Source organism: Sinohyriopsis cumingii, chromosome 11, assembly GCF_028554795.1.
Source record: "Sinohyriopsis cumingii isolate HCF-2022 chromosome 11, ASM2855479v2, whole genome shotgun sequence".
NCBI classification, from domain to species: domain Eukaryota; kingdom Metazoa; phylum Mollusca; class Bivalvia; order Unionida; family Unionidae; genus Sinohyriopsis; species Sinohyriopsis cumingii.
Window position 1 is genome coordinate 64,278,057 of NC_142971.1, and position 8,260 is coordinate 64,286,316.

Consider the following 8,260-nt stretch of genomic DNA (forward strand, 5'->3'; position numbering starts at 1 on the left):
TTATGGGATGCCAGGGAAGAAACATTCTAACCCATGTAAATTAAACTATATTCCTACAGTAATTGCTCCTGCCCCCCCCCCATGATAGAAATGGTCAAGTGGCGTTCAAAATTGGTCACGTATTATTATCCTGTATCAAATGATAAAAACGACCGGAAAGGCTTATTATTCATTGATAAAAACTGCAAAAAAAGACGCATTAAAATGACATAAAAATTTAAGATGGTACCTTTATTATCATTGATCAAACGATCAAAATAGAAAAAGCTAATTTATTCAAATGAGCTTTTCTGCAAAACACAGACGCATTAGCATGATAAAACATAATTATTTCGAAACAAATTAGACAGTAAAGAACTTATATATATTTGGCACTTTATAGATCACGATTGTCCCTCGGATATAGTCCTAATGAAGAACACAGGACCTGAAAAAAAAATTAAAACGGTGGTATAACACAAAAAGTATTAGAAAAAAAAATGTAACGTTCTTACAGTAAGCGTCGTTATTTCTGTATCTGATGAAATGTATATGGTAAACTGATGGATTAGAAACAGGAAGTTTTTAAATTAAGATAATGTGAACAATGAGAAGTATTACTGAGCAATATTTGCACACAGCCAAGAATATGTTTTTTTTTTTTAAACAGTATTCTTCACTGAACAATCGCCTAGATGTTATTAGTTTTAAACTTATGAATGTTTCTCATAGCTTGCACTAAAAGTTTCCCCATGTAAATAACTCTTCCGCTGTAAACTGAGTACGGATACGAGGATTTAATGTTATTTTCGTCAGTGTTTATTGCTAAAACATACATTGAAAAGTCCCAGAATTAAATCACTAATATAATCTATGTACATATTCCACATCTGCTTCACACCCAGCCGCCCCAATTATAGATTTTTATTTCCTATTCCCGCTTTTCATAATTTATAACTAATCGAACCTAATGTTATAGTTTTTAACACATGGATAGTTGCCTCCTCAAAAACGCTGTCGCAGAGTGAGTAACCCAATCTTCACGCCTCTGTCTTCGTCGAATTGTAACAGTGACAAATTCATGTCGATACCAAAGCATCGTGAATAGTTTAAATTATGGTTTCCGTAGAATATTGTATGGTTTTCCGTGACAATTTTGAAATTATAGGGTTGTGTGGGTTCAGTGACAATTTTGAAGTGATATGATAGTATGAGTTCCGTGACAATATGGAGAAATAGGGTTGTATCGGTTCCGTGACAAAATGGGGTAATATGTTTTTATAGGTTCCGTGACAATATTGAGTACTAGCGTTGTATGGGTTCCGTGACAATATGGAGTAAAAGGGTTGCATGGGTTCCGTGACAATATGGGGTAATAGGGTTGTATGGGTTCCGTGACAATATGGAGTAATATATGGTTGTATGGGTTCCGTGACAATATCGTGTAATAGGGTTGTATGGGTTCCGTGACAATATGGAGTGATACATGGTTGTATAGGTTCCGTGACAATATCGAGTAATAGGGTTGTATGGGTTCCGTGACAATATCGAGTAATAGGGTTGCAAGGGTTCCGTGACAATATCAAGTAATAAGGTTGTATGGATTCCGTGACAATATGGAGTGATACATGGTTGTATTGGTTCTATGACAATATGGAGTAATAGGGTTGTATGGGTTCCGTGACAACATTGAGTAATAGGGTTGTATGAGTTCCGTGACAATATGGAGTAATATGGTTTGATGGGTTCCTTGACAATATGGGGTAATAGGGTTGTATGGGTTCCATGACAACATTGAGTAATAGGGTTGTACGAGTTCCGTGACAATATGGAGTAAAAGGGTTGTATGGGTTCCGTGACAATATGGGGTAATAGGGTTGTATGGGTTCCGTGACAATATGGGGTAATATAGGCTTGTATCGGTTCCGTGACAATATGAGGTAATAAAAAGGTGCATTGGTTCCGTGACAATATGGGGTAATAGGGTTGTATGGGTTCCGTGACAATATGGAGCTTTACAATACTTTATTGTACTAGAAAAGCTTTACCGATGTAAAAGTTTATCTGACACAGATAGATATAAGGAAATACGTGTATTTATAATTGTTGTATGACCGTGGCTTTCTCCTCAGCACTTTCCTGTGTTCGAGGCGTTGGGGTATCAGTAACTGGTATTCCACGGAGGGGTGTTACCAAATAGAATCAACGACGTCAGACACTGATTTATCCAGTCGAACAGATCTATATACCACTATCGCCATGAACTGATGTTTTTTTAAATCCTACAGCGATAACACTGAAATGACGGACATTTAAAACTAATGGTATTTATTGTTCCAGCCAGCAAATTTACAATTAACGAAAACACCAAACTGCGAAAAAAATGAGTCAATGAAAGATAATAAATCGAAAACCCACAACGATACTATTCTAAACAATTGTTCCACAAATCCAATACAACACTGTGTTGTCCCTCGTATATTCGGCTTAGCATAGATTTGCAATATTTTGCATTATTGCATATATAAATTCCACAATGATTATCCGAGCACAATATGTTTATGGTGCAGAAAATAGACTAATGCAATATTTCCAGTTTTAAAAAATAGGCTGGACTGTCAATGTTTCTTCAGGAGATGAAATAACAGTCGTTCCTAGCATCACAGCACATGCACAAATGTCAAAAGGTGGCGATTTGAATAAGACACGTGTACGATTACGTTAGCAGTCGCAAATGACTGGCAACATTAATATTGACAGAGGAAACGTTGTTAAGACGGGATACTGCTAAAGAGACGCATAAGGGAGTGATGCGACCAAGGTAAACAAACAGAGCTGATAAAAATCAGAAAGAAGTCGCGATCATACATCTTTTTGACAATATTTTCTTGTGTGATACCAGTAATATTATAGGGTGGATCAATCGTTCGATATTGACATAAAACTCGCTCTCTAAAACTCCCTCGATGACTTTACCAATACCCTTTTCGTCGCCAAAACCTTCAATATCTCTACTATTCCACTATAACATAGAGGCCTAGTGTAACTAATGAACTCTTGCTTGCCCCCACTATTTTTTTTTATAGTTATGTATTTCGTTTGAGAGCATTTTTGATTTAATTGAGGGAGTATATAGGAATATCTAAACAAATTAGCAACGCTCGCAGTCTATCACACACACACACACACACACACACACAGGGTTAATATTTCATAGCGGAGTCAATGAAAGTATGAGATATGAATGTACGCACAACTATAGATTTAGTATTTTACGTACAAAAAGCAGGAGAGAGTTACTTTTTCTCTCTGGGACACTTGCATCTTTGGTCCTCGGGGACACCCTTCAGTGCTTGCTCTATGTGATTGCCACACCCTGTAACGAGACAAAAAGCCTGACTTTGAGAGAATACAGAGATGATGGAGGACCCATTTCCCCATAGAGGTCAAATTACTGTCAACGTCCAAAGATCAGAAGTTTGCCCATAACTTAAAACTGAATAACAGTTAACGAGGCAAGCTAGCATCTGACTTACATGGACTCTTATGCTTGCAATTTACCTACAGGTAGTATATAATCCTACTTACAAAACGTGATCTGCTTGAAGAAAAATCATGCATGCAGCTGACAAGTGCCCTGGCTTTTCCTGAGTATTTGACAGAGTATCTTGTATATGTTATGGTATTTAACTCTATGTGCATTTAACTCTATGTGCAAAAAGTGATTCCGTGTTGTATTATAAATAAAATGAATTGGCGACTGTAAGAATGCATGAAAACAATATCTTGTCTCGAATGGCATGCTAGTACGGTCTCAAAATACAATTTAAGTTAGCAGTGGTTGTAAATCAATATGATCTATACCTGTCTTTTTATGCTTTGCTTTATATGGTGTTCGTTGTTGCATGCCGAACACAATATAACAGTGTAGGTTACACAGGGATTTTCAACCACAGAAGTGTATTTTAGGATGAGTGGGTCGGTGGTTCTTTCCGGGGTTTTCCCGGGTTCTTCCTCCACCATTAATCATGGCCGCCATGTATAGCCTATCGTGTGCTGAAAAATGGCGTTAAACCCTACAACAACAACAACAACAATTTGAAGATGATGATTAATTTTACTAAAAAGGGGTACATTTTGTAAACAAGAAACTGGGAAATTTATATATGGTAGGTAATTAAATTGAAATAGCTGGTAAAATAATATTTTGTGTAAACTTTTTTTTACGCTTGCAGGGTAGACCGAGTATCTCCCACATCGAGGCATTTCGCACTGATACACTTGTGTGCAAACTGTTGTGCGTCATTCAAGTGTTTGTACAACAGTTACAACAATTTTGTGATTCATTGGTAACCATAATGTCTCACTGGAGACCGTATTTTGACACCTCCCTAATTTTTAAGATTGAAGGCATGAACCTAATTATCACAAGCCTAGCGTTTATAAATTCACACAGAAGCTAAATATGTAATGTGGTTTAGATTTACTTTGAGTTAGGCTTCTAAATGGGTTGGCTTGTTTGTGACTGCCCGTCACAGTTAGACGAGCATTGGAGATAAAATGCGTAACTTGGGCAGCAAATGAGCAGCCGACTTGGCTTACGTATTTACGTGTGTCTGCTACACAGGTAAATATCTAGAAATCTAGATGGTTGAGTTGTGATGAAAAGTATGCTAATTTGTTATAGTACTAGTGAACTTTATTCATGCATAAGGCACATGCTGATTCTTTTAGCTGCCTTGTCACAGGAAAATATTCAAAACAACTCTTTGCTGTCAAAAATGAACGTACAATTTAGGGGTAGGTGGCAGTGTTGGTTCAGTATAAAAGCCACCAGTTGCATCAGGAATTAATCTGATTGCCGCAGTCATAATGTCACATGTATGCTTTCTACAAAAAATCATTAGTCTGTTTCTGTTTGTATCTTCAGTGTAACATTATTCTGATTTTTCTGCAATAGGTCATTGTCAGATGAAAATTCACCAGATAAACTGTCCAGTGAGACCTACGTATGGTACACGGAACTCAATTGTTGCAGAATACGGCAGAATTGTGTCCGTGCGCGCGCACGTGTGTGTGTGTGTGTGTGTGTGTGTGTGTGTGTGTGTGTGTGAGAGAGAGAGAGAGAGAGAGAGAGAGAGAGCTGGTGTAATTACCTGCCCAAGTTTGTTTCTTGCATTTCGGACACGTTGTCTTGAAGCACATTTCACTGAGTGTTAGCCCTCTTTATGGTTACCTTGAAGCAAATTGACGTTTTTTGTCTCTTTTTCCACGTAGACAGTGTTTGGTCGTTGTCTCTGGGTAAGAAACAAAACCTGCAAGTCATGACCATACACGCACACCAAGTCAAAAGAATGGTATCCGGTTTCAATTTCAGCGACCGGGATAATGTTACAACGAGGGTATTTTAAATAAACTGTCAAATTTATGACCCTTATTAAAACCTTATGTCTTGATTGCAATTTTCGTTTCCTTATCATTAAAATTCGTACAATTAAAACCAAGAAATTGTTCAATAAATGTGGGTGTTTAATATAAACTCATTGTGGAATAATCAATATCGTGTTAAAAAAGCGAATGAAAGAATAGAAACATGTATCAACAGGCTGACAGACAGAACGACGGACAGACAGGCAACAACTTGGAGACTCATCCAGACAGAGGGACCAAGCGCACACCAATGTTTGAATTTCGGCACCATTTCCTTCGATTTCAAGTTGTATATTTTTAGAGACTGACGTAAGCTAGCATCAAATAAGCCGTGGAATCCAGACTTAAGACGTTTTTCAAAGTGTGTGTGTGCTAACAAATATCCATTACATGCACTGAGAGTTTGTCTTGTTTAAAAATGGCCACGTTTTTCTATCCGCTTCGCCAATTTCATGATACGGACAATCATGTATGAGAAATATAGCATAACATGCACGAGGCGTCATATGATGCATATCCGGTGTATATAAGTTAGACTTTTCATCCAAATCGGTCACCAATCATGGTATTACCAAATCTTCTTAATGGTTTGGTTTGGTTTTGTGGGGTTTTGACCTCAGGTGCTCGACGCGAATTTGATGTTGAAAAGAAGCAAAAATCTTAATAAAAAAAAAATCATATCGAGTGACAAAATTACCTCAGATTGTCCCGATGACCCATTCTATCATAGGAACCTATCTATCATTTCCTATAATAGATAAGGCAAGTAACTTCCAAAAGGTTCGTTCCACGCTTGACCCTCGATTTCCTTCTGCTATTTCCGTATTTTAAGGCACATAACAATAACAATTGGCTTGTTTTACTCCTGAAAAATTCTTATATTCATCAAGCAGTCATTTATTTGTATGAGCTGCACAAAATTGATGTTATGGGACCCGAAAAGTACGAATTGCGCGAAAAGTTGCAAAGTTACGCTTATATCCATTGCTCAAACGTAATATGATTGTCTCTTTTATCGTATGATAGGCAGAATCCTATGACTTTTTTCTCCTTCAGATTATTGCTTTTATTTAACACCAAGCTCGCGTCCAGCACCCGTGGTTTTTTGACGTCACTGTTCAGCACATTGTAGGCTATACATTGCAGCCATTATATTTGGAGGAGGAAAAACCGGGACGACCACAGGAAGAATCACCGACCCACGGGAAGCTACTGGAAAGCTTTCTCACGAGCCCACGTTGGTCGAGCCGTGACCCAATCGAACTCAGGCGGACAGAGGTGAGACCCAGCCATCTCCAGACGGTATACATCGTGATAGATGGAGAGAGTACATTATTTTTTCAAAAGAAATCACTTCTGAGGTAGCGAGGGGTCTGTGGGACAAAATTCATAATGGGGCCCCGGGGGGTGGGGGTGGAGAAGCTCCTCTATTTTAAGGGTTTCAAATCATAATCTGAACCATCCAGCTGTAATGAAACTTTACTCTAATTGTTTCGTGCTCATTTTTTTCTTCTTCAAATGTCATTTTTTTAAAATAAGAATTATTAATCCTTTTCTTTATTTATTCCTTTTTTTACCTTGGGAAGAGGGGTGGGGTGCGTGTGTATATACCCCTAGATATGGATCAGCCCTGCCCCTGTATTACATGAAATTAATTAGCATTTACGTTGCTCCCTTCGTGTGATATATACAATGTTGACACGTTCATGAAATGGGCAATGTATATATATATATATATATATATATATATATATATATATATATATATATATATATATATATATATATATATATAACTTACATTCCTACCTGAAGAATAAAACTTGGCATATAAATGTGCATGCAGTATCATATCTTCCCACTTAGAAACACGATGCGAAATTCAAAACAATGGTCACAATATGCAAATTTGCCTCATTGCCATATGCATAACAAACTCACCAATCATCTTTTCTAACTCTTCTAATCATATCTTAAATAAAAAAAAGTCTGAATCAAGTCCACTTTGACAGCATTGCACATCTTTAAACAAGATTTAATTTAGACATACTTCAATACACATTTTCCATCTTGTATTTATTACCTTGTTCTATACTAGGTACTGCCTTAATTATCATTAAGTCTCGACTTTTGCCCACTCACTCTGTTATCGATTCTGCACTTACCGTTTAAAATGTGCGGGAATGTGTCTATCCTTAGAATATTACAAAAATGATGTGTTCTCTGCTGATATTGGAACTTAAATAGAAACGCCGTGGGTCTTTCACTCATGTGCACGGTAACTCAAAACGTGAACGTACGTCATCCGTGCAATCACGTATCACTCTGGCAAGTGTTCAGTAAGGTCACAGAAATAATGGCGCCAGTAGTTCAAAATGACCTATATCTGGGACTACTATTACACTGCTGCTATTATTATTATTATTATTAGCATATGCATTACACATATTGACTGCTAAATACACAGCACAGATGCAAGATATTACGAAAACACGAGTATTTTGCAGGGATAGTTTAATAACAAATCGGCTCTTCTTATGTGAAATATATAATATTGATGTATGAAAACATATACACACACGTACGATCAACGAAATATATAATATTAATGCATGAAAACACATATACACACATGTGCGATCAACGAAATATACAAGATTAATGCATGAAAACACATATACACACATTTACGATCAACAAAATACACAAGATTAATGCTTGAAAACATGAATACACACATGTACGATCAACGAAATATACAAGATTAATGCATGAAAACATGTATACACACATGTACGATCAACGAAATATACAAGATTAATGCATGAAAACATGTATACACACATTTACG

The 8,260-nt window shown here is 36.9% G+C and overlaps 1 long non-coding RNA gene across 2 annotated transcripts; it reads right to left on the reverse strand.

Annotated features, from left to right (window-relative positions):
* Nucleotides 1-210: 210 nt before the first annotated feature.
* LOC149788586 (uncharacterized) lies at nt 211-7,736 on the reverse strand. 2 transcript variants are annotated; one of them, XR_016424174.1, is made up of 4 exons: nt 7,575-7,736; nt 5,136-5,294; nt 3,260-3,355; nt 211-427 (listed from the first exon to the last, which is right to left on the reverse strand). It is a non-coding gene; the product is annotated as an uncharacterized LOC149788586 (long non-coding RNA). The 2 variants fall into 2 exon arrangements; XR_016424173.1 differs by having other exon boundaries at nt 5,136-5,276; nt 7,575-7,734.
* Nucleotides 7,737-8,260: the final 524 nt, after the last annotated feature.